Raw genomic sequence first — 19,309 nt, 5'->3', positions numbered from 1 at the left:
GAGCAAAGACTTGGAACGAACCCAAATGTCCATCAATGATAAACTGGATTAAGAAAATATGGCACATGCACACCATGCAATACTATGCAGCCATAAAAATGGATGAGTTCATGTCCTTTATAGGGACATGGATGAAGCTGGAAACCATCATTCTGAGCAAACTATGGCAAGGACAGAAAACCAAACATTGCCTGTTCTCACTCATAGGTGGGAACTGAACAATGAGAACAGTTGGACACAGGGTGGGGAACATCACATACTGGGGCCTGTCGTGGGGTGGGGGTAGGGGGTAGGGATAGCATTAGGAGATATACCTAATGTAAATGATGAGCTAATGGGTGCAGCACACCAACATGGCACATGTATACATATGTAATAAACCTGCACGTTGTGCACATGTACCCTAGAACTTAAAGTATAATAAAATGCATTATTTTATTATACTTTATAATAAAAGTATATAGAACCTCTCTTCATGGCCTTTCCTGGCTCTATTCATCAGGGTTTTCTTAACATTAATGACTCCATTTTGATTCTGACCACATTCACAGTTTAAAACTCCAACTGCACCATAAAAGAAACACTTGGGCTTTTTTGTCAGCTTGCCTAAGTGTAGGGCAGAAGGGGAAGAGGCAAGGTGAGTCTCAAAAGTTGTCAGCAGTCAAAACATCAAAAAGTAGAGTCAGACTCTTTCTTAGAAAGGGGCATTTTACAGAAGCAATGCCTTATGCTCTTCCAAAATGTCAATATAAAGATGTGAAAGCATACAAATCTGTTCAATATTAAAGATGAAAGAGACAAGAAAAATAAATTCAGTATGTGATCTTGGATTGGAAACTGGATCCGAAAAACATACTCTAAAATACATTATTGGGACTGTTGGTAAAGTTTGATATAAATGATATAGTTATTATTATCAGGGTTAAATTTCCTCAGCTGAGTAATTCTATTTTGGTTGTTTCAGAAAATTTTTTTTCTTAAGCTATACATCAAGTATTTCTGAGTAAAGAATCATGAAGTTTGCGATTGGTTCAGTAAATGATAATTTTTATATATGTACATTACAAGCGTGTATATACTTTTAATGGAGACAAAGAAGAGAAAAATTATCTCAAATAGCAAATCTAGCAGAAGAGTATACATAAAGTTACTTTCTTGCAAATTTTCTCTGCCATAAAATTTTTTACAAAACAAAAAGACTAAATAACAGAGATAGTGTGAATTCTCTTTACTGGAAATAAAAGAGCAGAATTCATGGACTGATAGATGAAGGTTTCTTGGGCCCTTTGTGCCACTAAGGATACTGGAAAGGGTCTGCTAATTGAGGACACACATAGGAGATGATGTTTGCAGGGTGGAGGACAGAGACCAGGTTCAGAGCTGCTACTTTTTGTTGAATGTGGAGAAGACAAAAACAACTTATACCCTCACATACAGCCTGGGTCAGGCTAAAAATATTTATTCTATGCCAGGAAACAAATATACCAATCCAGATGACCTGCTGGCCAGTCTGAACACAAACATTTGGCAGTAGCCAGCCCAGGAAAAATTTATCTCATGCAGTCAATATAAAGAAATCAACTAGAAGAAATGGATACATTCCTAGAAACATACAACATACACAGATCGAATCCAGAAAAAAACAGCCTGAACAGAACAAAAACAAGTAAAGAGATTAAATCAATAATAAAAAAAAAACCTCCCAACAAAGAAAAGTCTAGGGCCAGGTAGCTTCACAGGTGAATTCTACCAAACATTCAAAAAAGAATTGATAGCAATCCTAAATTCTTCCAAAAAAAGTAGAAAAGGGAACATCTCCAAATTTACTTTATGAGGCCAGTGTCACCCTGATACCAAAGCCAGAAAAAGACATCGCAAGAAATTAGAGGTCAATATCCTTGAACATAAATGCAAAAATCTTCAATAAAATAACAGCAAACCTAATCCAAAAGCACATTTCGAGGATTACACACAGCGACCAAGTAGAATTTATCCCTGGGAACCAAAGAATGGTTCAACATATGCAATATGGTTTGCATCTATGCGTCTACCCAAATCCCCTGTGGGATTGTAATCCCCATTGTTGGAGGTGAGGCCTGGTGGGAAGTGACAGGATCATGGGGGCGGGTTTCACATGAATGGTTTGGTACCATCCCCTTGGTGCTATTCTCAAGACAGTTGAGTTCTCATAAGATCTGATCTTTTAAGTGTGTAGCACCTCTCTCTCGCCTTGCTCCTGCTTTTGCCGTATGACATGCAAGCTCCCACACTGCCCTCTGCCATGATTGTAAGCTTCCAGAGACATCCACAGAAGCAGATGCCTGTGTTATGCTTCCTATGCAGCCTACAGAACCATAAGCCAATTAAACTCCTTTTCTTTATAAGTTAGTTAGTCTCAGGTATTTTTTTATAGCAATCTATGAACCACCTAGTACAATATGCAAATCTATAAATGTGATACACTACATTAACCAAATGAAAGACAAAAACCACAATTATCTCAATAGATGCAGAAAAGGCATTTGAAAACATCCAACATCCTTTCATGATAAAAAGTCTTGGCCAGGTATGGTGGCTTACGGCCTGCAATCCCACCACTTTGGGAGGTCAAGGCGGGTGGATCACCTGAGGTCGGGAGTTTGAGACCAGTCTGGCCAACATGGCGAAACCTGTCTTACTAAAAATACAAATTTAGCCAGGCATGGTGGTGTGTGCCTGTAATCGCAGCTACTCAGGAGGCTGAGGCAGGAGAATCACTTGAACACCAGAGGCAGAGGTTGCAGGGAGCCGAGATTGTGCCACTGTACTCCAGCCTGGGCAATGTGAGTGAAACTCCAACTCAGAAAAAAAAAAAAAAAAAATGGAAGGAATGTACCTCACATTAATGGACACATGATAAGCCCATAGCTAACATCATAATCAATAGGACAAAACTGAAAGCTTTTTTTCTACTAAGGGGAACAATGCAAGAATGCTCACTCGTACCACTTCTGTGTAACATGGTACTAGAAGTCCTAGCTAGAGAATTAGGCAAAAATAAAAAAAAGATAAAACAAACACCATCCAAGTAAGAAATAAAGAAGTAAAATTATCTCTGCAGATAACATAATACACGTAGAAAATCCTAAAACCTCAACAAAAACTGTTAGAATTAATACATTTAATACAATTGCAAGACATAAAATCAATATATAAAAATTGTGGAATTTTTTATACACTAAGAATAAACTATCCAAAAAGCAAAAGAAAAGGATCTCATTTACAATAGCAACAAAAATAATAAAATACTTAAGCAAAAACTTACTGAAAGGGATGAAAGTCGTATACACTGAAAACTATAAAACATTGATTAAGGAAATTAAAGACGATATAGATAAATGAGGATAACTCATGTTCATGGACTGGAAGAATTAATATTGTTAAAATGCCCATACTACTCAAAGTGTTCCACAGATTCAATGCAATACCTATCCAAATTCCAATGGCATTCTTTATGGAAACAGAAAAAATAAATCTTAAAATTCATATAAACCACAAAAGACCTCAAGTAGCCAAAGCAATCTTGAGGAAGAAGGAACAAGCTGGAGGCATCACACTTTAAGATTTCAAAATATTTTACAGAGGTGCAGAAATCAAAACAGTATGGTACTGGCATAAACCAAACATATAGATCAATGGAACAAAATAGAGATGCCAGAAATATATCCAAACATTTATGGTCAACTGATCTTCCACCAGGGTGCCAAGAACACACAACGGGGAAAGGACTGTCTCTTCGATAAAGGTGCTAGGAAAACTGAATACCCACGTGCAGAAGAATAAAATTGTATCTTTATTTCACACTACATAAAAAAAAAATCAACTCAAAATGTATTAAAGGCAAATACAAGATCTGAAACTCTAAAACTACTAACAGGGGAAAAAATATTTTTGACATTGATTTGGTAAAGATTTTTTGGCTATGACAGCAAAAGTACAGGAAAAAAGAGAATTGATAAGTGGAATGCCAACAAACTAAAACTGATAAGTACTATTCCAACAAACTAAAAAGCTTCTGCATACCAAAAGCAACAATCAACAGAGTGAAAAGGTAACCTAAGAAATGGGAAAAAATATTTGCAAAACATACAAGGGATAAATGTTAATATTCAAAATATACATGCAATTCAAACAACTGAATCAAAAAGAAAACTCAGTTAAAAATGGAGAAAAATACTGAATAGATGTTTATCCAAAGAAGACATACAAATGGACAACAAATAAAAGGAAAAGTGCTCAAAATCACAAATCATCAGGAAAATGCAAGTCAAAATTACTATGAACTATCACCTCACATCTGTTAGAATGACCATTATCAAAATTACAAGGAATAAAAAGTGTGTGCAAGGGTGTGGAGAAAAGTGAACCCTTGCACACTGTTGGTGATGCTGTAAACTGATATAGTCATTATGGAAAACAGTATGTAGATTCCTCAAAAAATTAAAAATTGAAGTACCAAATGATCCAGCAATCATCTACTTCTGGATGTATATCCAAAGGAAATGGAATTTGGATTTCAAAGAGATATCTTCCCCCTCCAATGTTCACTGTAGCATTGTTCACAATGGCCAATATATGGAAACAACTTAAATAACCATCAACAGATGGCTGGATAAGGCAAATGTGTTATGTGTGTATATACATACAGAGATACTTATTTATGTTTGTATATATAACATTATTGAGGCTTACAAAGAATAAAATCCTGCCATTTTTAACAACATGGATGAACATGGAAGACATTATGCTAAGTGAAATAAGCCAGACACAGAAAGATAAATACTGCATGATCTCATTTACATGTAAAATCTAAATAGTCAAATTCATAGAAGAATAAAGTAGTATGTTGTTTGCCAGGGGCCAGGGGCAGCGGGAAATGGTGAGATGTGGGTCAAAGAATCCAAGTTTCCAGTTGTGCAAGATGAATGAGTTCTGATCTAACATACAGGAGGGTGATTACAGTTGACGATATTATATTGTATACTTGAAATTTTCTAAGAGGATAGATCTTAAATACTCTTACCACACCCATAGGAAAGGGAAGAAAATGGTAACTCTGTGACATGATAGACATATGAATTAGCTTTATGGTGATCGTTTCAGAATGTATACATACATCAAAACATCAAGTTGTATACCTTAAATATATATAATTCCTCTATGTCAATTAGACCTCAATAAAACTGAACTTTTTTTTAAAAAAAGAAACCAACATATTATGCATCCAAAGACCAAATAATCAGTATTTTGAGGAACCTGTACTGTACAAATCTGAATAGTTTATATGTTCTTGAATCAATGCCTTCAGGCATGCTATGTCAAATTTCTTTTCCAGTTTCTTAAGGACACTTTGGGGGAAATTCCATTAATTTTCAGTCACTTTTGGTAATTAACTATCCAGCTCAAAATGTTAATATTTCAGTTGGACACTCTATTTAAAGCTTTCCCCCGATCCACTCAACATAGACCAGACCTGAGCTGGAGAAATCTGAAAGGACAAGAGGAGGTTAAAGAATATTCCTCTACTTCCCGTTTTTCCTTCTGTCTTGTAGATCCAACTACTCTAGCACTGGAAGCAGACAGAAGGAAATACAGGAAAAGATGCTTATCCTTTATTATGAAACTGTCATAATCCTCATTTATTTGTTGTGAGTCATTTTTGACTAATACTGAGTGGCTGTAGATTTCTTTTGTGTCTCAAGAGCCTAAATGCTAGCCCACCCATAATAAACTATACATGAGGCTCTGGGAGAATCTACTTTGTGCTCAAGTCTGGCTTCAGCTCAACCTTTACCACTGTCTCCATAGTATATTTAATAGCACCTTGTTGCTGGGATCTCCTCAACCAAAAGAGGGCTGTCCTGGAAAGCTGATCATAGCCAAACAGCTCAAGCCTAGATACCCCCCAGAGTACCCCGGACACACAGGATACTTTGTCTCCTTGCCACATCAAATAGAAAGACAGTAGGGTACTCTCCCACAAGTCCCTCCAACTCCGTCATCTTCTTCTGATCCTCTTATCACTGTTTAAGTAGGAGAAGAGCACTTGTGGTGCCTAAACAAATGACCAACTAGGAGTGTCAGGTTCCTTCCTGTAAGCACTCTCTGTCACATAATTATCTTCTAGCATTTCCTTAAAATTTGGCTTTGGGTTGGATTAGGAAATAGCTTCCTTCCACCAATATAAGCTGGAGACTGTCTATGGTGATTTTTCATCTCCACATCCTTCTGGTTACAGAGAGAGAGATTGCAAATAACAAAAACTATATATGACTAAAATTAGGAAAGAGAGGAGAAAGAATGCAGAAGGTGACATAAGTGTTATGTCATCTTCATTGTGAAGAAACAGCAGATAAAAGACAGACATTTAAGTTGTTAAACATAGAGATGTGAGTATATATATATACATATAAGTAAAAAATAAACATACCAAGAAAATGGTCAATATAAAAATAATGTTAAATAGTGAAAAGAGGAAGGGAAGGAGAAGACAACAAAATGTGCTTATTTTGTTAATGTCCATACTGCTTACAGAAATATAAGTTTGTGTACCTGAAGTTATAGACATGCAAATAATATCTGAAGTGTAATAAAAAAACATTCTAAATTACAAGCAGACAGACAGCAGATAAAGGAAACCATACCACCTAATAAAAGTTGAAAAACAAAAGAAACATAAAAACAGAACATTTAACATAATATATGAAGACTGATACAAAAAAACTATATCATGTCAATTAATATAAGTGGGCTAAAACTTCACTTTTTAAATGAGAAAAACAAAATCAAATACTTTTGGTTTACAGTCCATCTCCAGCCACCAACCTGTTGTGGAGTGGGGGTGGGGGGAGGGATAGCATTAGGAGATATACCTAATGTAAATGACAAGTTAATGGGTGCAGCACACCAACATGGTACATGTATACATAAGTAACCTGCACGTTGTCCACATGTACCCTAGAACTTAAAATATAATAAAAAAATAAATAAAATATAAATTCATACCAAAAAGACACTCAGAAAAGTTGAAAATAAAAAGATAAGCAAAAACCAAAAACAATAAAATAAAATAGGTGAATAGCATAAAAAAGCAATAATCACAACCTTATCAGAAGAGATTGACAAAGTCACTTTATAATGATAAAGGGTACATTTCATAATGGAAATCAAATAATTACAAAATTTTCTTCTCCAAATAACAGTAATATAAAAGTAGATTCAGCCACAATGATAAAAACACCATCTAAAAATATTAGTAATAGTAAAAATCTAATTTATCTCTCTCAATTCTTAAAAGTTAAAGTGAATAAATGTACATAAAGGGTGGGAGAGCTAAATAAACACAAGCATACTGTGATAATTACATACATAATTACGTATTTAACTCTGTGTCCTAAAAAAGAACATCTTCTCAAGTGTTGGTGGAATAGTTATAAAAATTGACCATATATTCAGGAACAATATAAGCATCATCAAATTCCAATACTCTATGATCACAAAACAGAAAACTCACAAAACTGAATGTGAAAATAAATACTAAGAAAAAAACAAAAATGTTCCATATCAAAAGATTTGAGATCACTCAAAATCAATGTTAAAACTAGAAAAATCCATTGTTTTAAAAAGACACAATAATTTATCAAAATAAGTTTTAAAAAGACATAGAAAAACACTGAAAAAGAACCCAAGAAAAGTAGAAGAAAAATTAATAAAAGCAAAAAGAAGAAATGTGTCAATTATCAAGCAGAAAGCAGTAGAACTAGTGAATATATTTAAAGACATGAATATTAAAAGAAAACACAATAAAATAAATATTTACTAAAAAATTGTCAAAAAAGGGCTAAAGAACATACATAATACATAAGAAATAAGAATGGGGAACTAACCACCTAAAGACAGAACATTAAGATATTCCTGTGAGATGATTTTAACTGCACAAACAAGCTTGAAAATATGCATGAAATAGATAACCTTCCAGGTAATTGTAACTTTCTTAACTGGCCAAAGATGAATTAGAGAATCTAAAAGAACAATACTGTATAAAAATTAGAGGATTGCTATAGTACCCTTTTCAAATGGATAGCCATGGAGAGTTACGAATGCTATTAAACTGTTCTAATGCTGCTTAAACTGTTCTGGTGCATATAAAAGGAAGAAATGTTTTCTAATTATTATTTAGTAAAATGAGCATAAAAGTGATAGTATTAAAACTTGAAAAACAGTCCTCCAAGGAAAAGTATTAGACAAATCTCAAATATAAACCGACATAATTTAAGAGCAAATATTAACTAATCAAAAGATACCTATTAGTTGAAAGAGAGGTACGACATGACCAGATGTGATTTGTGAAATAAATGTAAGTTTATTTTAACACTAAGAAGTGTGTTAATACAGTTTATCATGTTTTATAATATAAATTTTTAAAGTAACTTCCTTATATGTTGCTAAGACATTTAGAAAAATTGAACAATCTTAAAAACAAACCAAAAACCTCATTAAAATAGGACCATCTCTGTACATCCCAAACAGATTGTCTCTCTCTCCCTCCCTCCCCTCACCTCTTTCTCTCTCTTTCTCTCTCTCTCTCTCTCTTGTTTTCTCTCTTTCCTTTCTCCATAGGGAGACACAAGAAGTCTCTACAGGGGATCAAACATGTACCCTAAGAGATAAAAGAGATTAATTGTAGGAGATGATTTGCATACATACATAACTTTAACCTCAATAATGCAAGGTAATTAGCTCATCATAGCTTATCTCTAGTTGATTCTACTATGTAAAATAAGTTAAATATATCAATACTTTGGTGTTGAACTGGTAGGGTTGGTGTAAGGCAATTGAGTAAGACGTTTGATGGAAACATCATTTGGAAGAAAATTATGAGACAAATACAAAAGTTTACTAATTACTGGTAGAGCTCACTCTCTCACAATGCAGACTGGGGGAAACAGTATAGCATGAAATTGCTTTACACATCTGTCAAAAGCAAACTCAAATGATTATATTCGATTTCATGCTGTTTTAAACATATTTTTTTCTTCTAGAATCATAATCTTATTGCTGTGACAGCATGATACCAGTTCCACTTTAATGTAATGTAAAAAATAAAAAATAATTTAAATGTTATCAAAACTGAGAAATTTTATTCAAATAATTGAATTTGACAGGAATGAAAAGAACAACACTAAATAATAAAAATATTATAGATGATGTCCACATACACAAGCAGTCAGTATGTGAGAATTCTTAGCATCATATTGCATAGAAAGATGTCATCTCTGAGTAGTACATAATGCATTTTAACATCATAATCACAGCTTAATAGTTTAATACAACTGTACACACTGTTAGAAATATATAAAGTAGCATTTCTTCTTTAAGATTTCTGTAGCACCAACTAATCCTCCTCTAGGCAAAGCTCTGATTCTAATTTATTTTTATCTAGAATTGAGAAACATAAAGCGGTGAGAAATATACTATGAAATGGAAATAAATGTGCCGGATTGCTAGAGGTGCAGATTTGGTGCCATATAAAGTGCTGAAGGGGAAAGGAAGCCTTCACAGAGCATATAATGATGGATCTTTATCATCAAAGGAGAGTCAATCCTCTTTCAATAAGAGTCATCCATGCATCAGTCAGAGGGAAACAGAAGGGCATTATCAGGAAAGTGAGCAGAAGCATAGAGGTGTGAAATAGGCTGGCTTGTCACGGGCACTGCAGGTAGTTTTGTACAAGAAGAATAGAGTCTAAGAAATGATGTAGTGAAAGACAAGACGGAAGAGCAGATAAGAGTGAGAGGGTCTTTGGTGCCATACCAAGAATTACGAACTTCATTCAGAGTAAAATGTGTCATAAATGATTTTAAGCTGGATGAGATGTAGTATTAGGATTTAGAAGGTCAATTTGATGATAGAATGAAGGATGGATAGCAGGAGTGTGAGATTAGAGGAAAAATGGCCTGCCAGGAAATCATTCCAAGAAATGATGAATACCTGAACTAAGGCAAGAGAAGTTAAGGTGCAGAGAAAAACTCACATATAGGTGATGTTGTGGATATGCAATCTATAGAACTTGGTAGTTGATGGAATATTAAGAGAATATTCTAAAGTGTAATCTAGATTTCTGTCTTGGGCGATTGGATGGATGAGGGTCTTCATTAATACCAGGAATAAGGTGGTTCTGGAGAAATCAGGTGAGTTTTTTCAGTCAAGTAATACGAAGGGTGTGCGACAGCAGTGAGGAAGTTGGAGCTCAGTAGAGAGATGAGACTGTGAGAGAGATGTGTTTATTTCAAGACAGAGGGGAATCACACAGAATTTATCAATAAGTACTTTATAAATGGCAAATGCTAGAGAATAGCATTATTGTTCTGAATGTTCAGAGTGCCATGATTGTCCTCGTCTAAATGTGTGTTCTTGGAAGTCTTCGTTGTGGGACTCATTTACTCCCTGTCCATGTCTCCAACTTTTATTTCTCCCAATTTCCCTTTTTGCATTCTGCTCCAGCCACACTGGCATTTTTTCAGCTTCTCAAGCAATATCTTGTTGGTTACAAAAATCTTCCCATTCTGTTTGCCTGGAATTGCCCATGTTTTCCACCCCCATCCACCAAACCAAACCTTTCACATGCCACATTTTCACATCCTCGGTGAAAGACACCTTACTTGATATTACAGTTCAGTGTAAGTTCTTCCACCCGGTTATTTCAAGTCCTTGATTATTTCATTCACCACATATATTTATTGATAAGAATTTACTTTTACAAATATCCTTCCTCTTATTAGACCAGACAATATACTGCATTAGGCAGGAGACTGCTCTGCTTTGTACAGTTTTATCTTGAAGCCTTGGAGCAGTGCTGGGCACATGAAAGCAATTCAAGAAGTACTGTTACATGAAGGAATAAAGGAATGAGGAAATAATCATGAATCTAATCATTATAGAGGAGAAAAAGGTGCAGATCATGAAATTTTCCTGGCTTAATTCAGGTGTCCCTCTACCAAATAGCTAAATACCTAATTTATAGATCTCCATTTTCCTCTGTGCAGTAAATAACCCAACATGTAGCCCTGCATGAAACTGGGAAAGACCCACAGGCTCTCCTAGGTTCAAATGCCAGATCTGAGATTTGGATTGTATGACCTTGAAGCAATCACTAATTTCTCCAAGTTTCAACTTTCTTATCTTCAAATAGTATAAATAATACATATCTCATGGGTTCAAGGTATATAGTAAATGATAAAATGATATAATTCCTATCTAGATCCTGACTCTCAGGTACTAGGGGTGACTGGCATTCTGCACACACACCTGAAGCAAATAAACTGCAACTTTCTATAACAGGTGACAGTGTTTTTTTTCTAATTTTAAATATTAAAAATTACCAATATAGGCAAAATTAGAGAAAATATGTGATGAATCACCTTGTACCTACCAAGTAACTTCAATACATATCAGCTCACAGTAAAGGTGATTTCATCTATAACCCACCTACTTCACCTCTTTTAGATTATTTAAAGCAAATTTCAGATATGAACTCATTTTATACAAGTTTTTAGATATATGTATACAACATGTTATAGTTTTAACATAGCCACAATATCCCTTGATATTTAAAAATAACAATTTCTTAATATATCAAATATTCAGTCAGGATGGCCAGTATTTAAATATTCTCAGCTGTAATCACACTCACATATACGTAGCTATTGCTACTGGGTGTAGAATAGGGTTTCTTTATTATTTTTTTCCCTGCTTTATTGAGCTATAATTGACATTAAAATCGTATATATTCAAGGTGTACCTCATACTATTGTGTAATGAGTATCATAATTGAATTAATACATCCATCAACACACATAGTTACCGTTTGTATGTATAGGGGAGTGAGACATAAAATATGCTCACATCAATTTCAAGTACACAATACAGTATTATTAACTATAATCACCATGCTACACTATAGACCCCCAAAACATATTCATGTAACTAAAGGATTGTACACTTTGATCAACATCTCCCCATTTCACTCCCCTCTTGGCCTCTGAAAACCACCATTCTATCTTCTTCCATGAGTTTGATTTTTATTTTAAGTTTTTATTTTTATTTTTAATGATACAGATACATACTAGTTGTACATATTTATGAGGTACATGTGATATTTTGATACAAGCATACAATGTGTGATGGTAACGATCACATTAGGATAATTGCATTAATCACTTCTTTGTGTTTGGAACGTTCTAATTCCACTCTTAGTTATTTTGAAATATACAATCAGTTGTTAATTATAGCCACCCTATTGTGCTACCAAAGACAATCTTATTCCTTCTCTCTAACTGTACTTTTGTACCTGTTAACCCTCTCAACTATCCTTCCCACCCTCAGGTAACCATCATTCCACCCAATATCCCCACAAGTCCAGTGTTTTTCTTTAGCTCCCACATGTTAGTGATAACATGCAATATTTGTTTTTCTGTGCCTGGTTTATTTTACTTAGTAAAGCATTCTTCAAGTTCATCCATATTGTCACTAATGACAGTATTTCCTTCTTTTTATGGCAGAATAATATTCCATTGTGTGTATGTATACCAAAATATCTGTATCCACTCATTTGTTGACAGACACTTAGGTTGTTTCTATCATCTTGGCTATTATGCAATGAACCTGGGAGTGCACATATCTCTTTGAGATACTGATTTCATTTCCTTTAGACACATACCCAGAAATGGAATTGCTGGATCATATGGTTGTTCTATTTTTACTTTTTTGAAGAACCTCTATACTGTTTTTCATGACAGTTACTAATTCACAATCCCATCAACAGTGATCAAGGGTACTCGTTCCTCCATGCCCTCACCAACACTTGTTATCTTTTGTCTTTTTAAAATAATTATTCTAACAGCTGTGATGTGAGATCTCATTGTGGTTTTGATTTGCATTTCTCTGATGATTAGTGATGCTGAGAATTTTTAATATACTTGTTGGCCATCTATATATCTTCTTTGGAAAATATATCCCTTAAGGTCCTTTGCCTATTCTTAAATCAGATTATTTATTGTAGGATTTTGTTTGCTGTTTTTCACTTTCTTTGCCATTGAGTTGAATTAATTCCTTATACACTTTGGATTTTAACCCTTTCCTAGATACATGGTTTGCAGATATTTTCTTCCATTCCTTAGGTTGCCTTTTCACTCTGTTGATCATTTCCTTTGCTGTGTAGAAGCTTTGTAGCTTGATCAAATCCCGTGTGTCTATTTTGCTTTTGTTTCCTGTGATTTTGGCATCATAGCCAAAATAACATTGAGATTTTTTAAAGGAGATTTTTCTCTGTGTATCTTCTAGGAGTTCTATGGCTAAAGGTCTTACATTCAAGTTTTCAGCTATAAGTAATTTTCATTAGAAGTAATTTTTTGTATATGGTATAAGGATCCAATTGCATTCCTTTGCATGTGGTCATCCAATTTTCCCAACACCATTTATTAAAGAGACAATTCTTTCCCCGTTGTATGTTCTTGGCGGTCTTGTCAAAGATTAGTTGACCATATAGGCTTATGTTTATTTCTGGGCTCTCTATTCAGTTCCATTGGTCTATGTGTCTCTTTTTATGCCAGAACCACACTGTTGTGATTACTATCAAGCAGTGTTTTTATATTTGTATCTTTTCAAGTTAAAGGAACAGTGGCTTTCAGCAAAGGCACTAATCATCTTGCAACGTCTTCACAGGGAAGAAATTGTAGTTTGAGTAAATAGCAGCCTCATTACACAGTCGTACTTTGATCTCCTGTTTAGGCTCCTGACTGGCTGAAGCCAATTGGAAGCCCCAGAACATGAAAATCTTGTTGATATATTTCATACAGGTCAATTACACAGAGTAAAGAGCAGAGTTAAAAGTGGGGAAAAATAGATCTATAGGGGCAAACATATTAGCATATCAGCAACCTATGCAAACCTTCCAGAATTTGCACCAACATGCAAATACATACACATATTTTCTTCTTCACAAAACTATTACTCATACATTGCAAACACTGTTCTAGACCTGTACATTAACACAATGAAGTACTCAAGGACTCATGGATTAAAGTGGGTCATGGGAATATATAAGAAGAAAGATGATGAAGTAGAATTTTTAAGAAATGGAAAATAAACAATGTGAAATTTCAGCTTCATCACCTCAATGAAACATGATTACTTTCTGCAAAAGACTATGTGAATTGGCTTTCTCTAAAACATTCCTGATTTCATTCTCTTTTTTCCTTTCTCTACTAGGAAGTCTGGAAAGCCCAAAATACTCACTTATCCAGACTCTCTTGCAGCTAGATATAGTCATATATCATGAGTTTAGTCAGTGAGAGATAAGTAGCAGAAATTGGGTAAGAATTTTGATAAATTTTTAAATAGAACAGGCAACTCTCACATCTATTTTTTAACATTTTTTTTTTCCTCCTCTTCTTGCCTGGCCAGTCGACGCAATGCTTAAAGAGACAGCAAACATGTCGCATGCATTAGGATGAAAGCCTCCCACTGAGGGTAGTGGAGCTGAAAGAATGGAGGAGCCTAGGTTCTGAATGACATACTTAAGCAATTTCACCACACCTAAGCTGCCACCTCTTATTTTGAGGAAATAAAAGCCCTTATCTATTTAAGCTGGTGGTAGATCTACATTTTGTCACTTGAAATGAAAAACGCAAAAACCTTTCTGGTTGATATGCTTGCTATTTTTCTTACTTTTAACAAGAACTGTCCATCAAAAGATAGGCTCCTGGCAGGTAGCCAGGGGATACTGGGATGCCTCCTAGGTTTTTTATTCTTTTGAGAGTCTGTTGGTGTTCATTCTAGCCATCTGTATTTTAATACTATAGGAAGTGTGACAGAAGATGTTTTATTTACTCTGGATTCATTCCCTGAAATAAAGTTTTGTCTAGGTCCTAGAGGTCTCTCTTCTTATAGCAACTTTAACTATAGTAGTGATGATTAAAATAGGTACTTCAGTTGTCTCCCAAAGGCTAAAGAGATAGTTCTGCAAAGAAAATGCATCAGTACAATTCTCTATCATTTAAGGAAGTAGGGTTTCATATATGAAATTTTTATAAATCTTCCTTTAAAATGAGTTGTCACATGTCTTTTTCCCATCTTCTTTAGGGATTTCTCTCAGTAAAATTAAAGGTGCAGTTCAGCAATCTAAGAAAGCCCACAGACTCAGTGGATAGCAATTCTAGATCTTTCTAATTCAGTTCCTCTTGTTCAGAGTCATCTGACATCTGGTTAAAGATGGTTCCTGAAATAAGTGGAATGCATTTTATATTTATCTTTAAAAGTATTATTTTAAAATAATTTTAAAATGTGCCTTAGAGTTGCTCAGTTCTCAAAGCTAGAAATTTTGTTCTCTCATTTTTGCTTGCAGTATTGTTTCCATCAGTTTTCATATCGGTAACTCTTTTTTATCTATCCTTTTTCTTTAAAATAAAGTGGCATAGAATAAAAACAGTACATACAGAGGAAAGCACTCAATTTCTACCTTGGACACAGAATGTCTCACCTTGACAGGAGATCTCAGGAATCCTACCTAGGCGAGGCATAGTACCAGCAGTCTGGTTGGCGAGGGAGGACTGAATATTTATTGGCACAATACTTTATATTTATGTTGAAGATTCAATGAGGGGCTAAGCCCTCCCTATTTCTGCTTTGCCCACCATGGACCCTCCACATCTCCATTTCCTCATCTGTAAAACACAGAGGCTGACTTAAGCATGAGCATTTTAAAATTTGAATTCTTGACTGTCTATTATTTTATTCCCTAACTTCCATCATAGTTTCACCACTTGCATGCTTTTGATTGCAACACTTATTTTCCTGTTGTTGAGCTGCTACCCAACTTTCTCTTCCATATCTAGTTTCTACTAAGGCATTGCTATGCTAAAGCCATGCATACCAGAAAGCTCATTTTATCTCATATGTTAGTCTGTCTAGACTATTTATATACTTTTAAATTGTTTTGTAATGTTGATGAGTTCCAGAGAAATTTGTTATATTAATACATTGCACAATGGCTCTACTGTATAGTTACCCAATTTTCAAGAGTAAAAAGTACTTTTAAATTTATACATTATTAATTTAATAAAACAACTATTTATTTAGTTTTTGCATGTACCAAAGACTATTTCCTGGTGGTCTACATACATTATATTACTTAATGTTTCCCTTACGAATATCCCTAGTCAGTAGATCTTACTCCTTTTGTATGGGTAAAAAATCTGAGGTTTAGATGGGTTGACTACTTTATTCAAGGTCACATGGGTAGTCACTGGAATAATTCCGATTAAAGTCTGAATCTCTTTGGCTCCAAGTCTATGTCTTCAAACTCAAGGTTCTGCTGCCCACTAGACTACACCACTTTTTAATGCATACATCAGCTGGTATCCTTATAAATAAAGGGGAAATTTGGAAACAGATATTCACACAGGGAGAATGCCAGGTGAAGATAAAAGTGTGTGTGAATAAGGGTAATACTTCTACAAGCCAAGGAATGCCAAACATTGCCAGCAACCCACCATAAATGAGAGGAGAGCATGAAGTAGATTATCTCCCACAGCCCTCAGAAAGAACCACCCCTGCCAACACCTCCATCTTGGATTTCAGCCTGCAGAACTGTGAGACAATAGACTTCTGTTGTTTAAGGCACCCAGTTTGTGGTATTTTTCACAGCTGCCCTAACAAACTAAAATAGAATGTGTGTTTCTATAGATGGAATACAGTACCACATGTCCTTTACTGTGGTTTAATGAAAAATTCCTAAAATATCCCTTAGCTCTGAGAGTTTATCCCCTCTTCCCCAGACAAAGCTTTTTTTTTTTCTATCATTATCATACTTTTGCATTTTTAAGCTGGTGTTTGGGTTATTTAGCCATCTGGGCACCACAAAGATCAAGTTCATTCCAACTCAAATAGATACTACTGTTATGGCTTTCTAAGCCTCAAGAGGAAAAAGGCTAGAAAAAAAACAAAGCAAAACAAAACAAAAAACACTTGTGTTCCCACAGTGACTTTTCCAAAGAACTTCACACTGATAAAGCATCCATCATTTTTTAAGATCTCTAGATATGTGTGTGTGTATATACATATATATATATATATACACATATATATTTCATAAAGTCTAAGGGTAACTCCTCCTCTGGATAGACTGGAGAACTTGGACTTCCGTGGCCATCACTGCCATTAATATTCTCTTTGTTTCCTTGCTACTCCTATCTAGTTACTTAGTATGATGTCTGGCTATGACTATGGACCTGAAGCCCCATCAGCTAGCCTTCTGTAATGTATAATTAGGACACTCATTTCCCTTTCAGATAGATGATGCATATTATGATTTACCACGCTTTCAGAAACAGACAACAAGACTAACAAAATACCAACTTTTTTTTTTTTTTTTTTTTTGTAAGACAAGTCTCACTCTGTTGCTCAGGCTAGAGTACAGTGGCATGATCTTGGCTCACTGCAATCTCCGTCTTCCCAGTTCAAGTGATTCTCCTGCCTCAGCCTCCTGAGTAGCTGGGATTACAAGCACCTGCTGCCACACCCAGCTAATTTTTGTATTTTAAGTAGAGACGGTGTTTCGCCGTGTTGGCCAGGCTGGTCTCAAACTCCTAACCTTAGGTCATCCACCCTCCTCAGCCTCCCAAAGTGCTGAGATTAAGATTACAGGTGAGAGCCACTGCATGAAGCCAACCCTTTTTTTGATTAGAAAACCGATGAAAGTATAATAGAGGTATGACTGATCGACTTACTGTAAAAGGCTCAGTTTGTCATATAAAAACAAAAATTCAACTGGACATAATTAAACAGTCAAGGAAGATTAAATGCAAGGCTGGTGCAATAGGAGAGAGAGACCAGAACTTAGTCTGAGCTCAACTCTGCTGAAAGGAAGGACTGGAGAGTTTTTAAGAGCTGGGATAGAGAGCATTACAGGCACCAGTGCTTGGTAACTGGCCTTACCCAAAGGAAAAGTACACCTTCTTATATCTTCATGACAGGAGATAGTTTAATAACTTGGAATGAGATTCCCTCTGAAGTTAGATTCCTACTGTCCCAGAGAAACTGAAAGCCAGGGCCATTACATTTCAAAGGAATGGCTTTAAAGTTCTTAAGAAAGATCGTTCAGCGACGTTCAGGTTTGTAACACTGACAAGAAGTTTTTAGAAAGATTTACATCTCAAAGCAACAGAGAAAGATTTTATGATTACAAATTTCTTATGTAAATGAACTAAGGAAGTCAGGGGCCTAAAGGCCAGAAATATGTCTAAAGTTTAGTCAAGCTAAATATCAAGGTCCTCTTGGTCACCTGATATGCATGTGGGTAGAAAGTTCACAGCACAGGTTTAAAATTATAAAGTTGGCAATGCTAGGAGGCACTGAAGAAGATCACAAATGGAGCCCATACTGTGTACTTGAAATCAAGTCCAAATATGCTTATTTCAAATGTTCCATCATCTCTTTAGGCCTCAGAATCCTAATGTAGAAAATAAATACCTGAGGTTATTTTCTGAACATCTTAGAGTTATAACCCTTCCTCTTTGCAGTGTAGTTAATTCTTTAGATCTAAATTTGAATACGAGTTCACAGGGCAAAATTCGAGACAATTCTAGACACCCTAGAATCAAGTGTTAGCTTATCGCTATGAAGTATCCCAGTAGCAGTTTGCCTTGATGCAACTCACCAGGCAATTGACAAATCTCTTGGGTGGATCAGTGTTTCCCAAATTAAGTTAGTGACTAAAATCAGTTGAGGATTTTAAAAAATACGAATTTTCAGACTCTGTCCCTGGCTATTTTGATTTTATAAATTTGAGGTTGTTTTAGAGAATCGAAGTTTTTGTAAAACATCCCAAATTACAAATTATCAGACATGTTTGGGAACTAGTGGATGAAGTTAACAATGTGGTGACAACATGTCACATGAGATAATTATGAGATCTGACGTAGAAATTGTTCCCCTCTGTTCTAGTTTCTATAGCAAATTTTTTACATCTTAGTGTTTATAGAATAAATTGCTTCACTAGTCAGTACACTGGAGAAAAGCAAAGACACTTTATAAAATGTTCACTACTCGTAATTACTCCTACAGGCTTTCAGTTTCAGCCTAATATTGCCAAAATAGAATGTACTAAATAAACAAGAAAACTGGCCTATTACATTTGTTATAAATTCACTAATATCTTTTTAAGTGGGAGGAATGAGAGAATGGCTTTAACTCACCTCTCCAAGCCACCCAG

The sequence above is a fragment of the Trachypithecus francoisi genome, unplaced genomic scaffold (assembly GCF_009764315.1).
Source record: "Trachypithecus francoisi isolate TF-2019V2 unplaced genomic scaffold, Tfra_2.0 Lachesis_group18, whole genome shotgun sequence".
Lineage (NCBI taxonomy): Eukaryota > Metazoa > Chordata > Mammalia > Primates > Cercopithecidae > Trachypithecus > Trachypithecus francoisi.
This window is presented reverse-complemented; position numbering follows the sequence as displayed.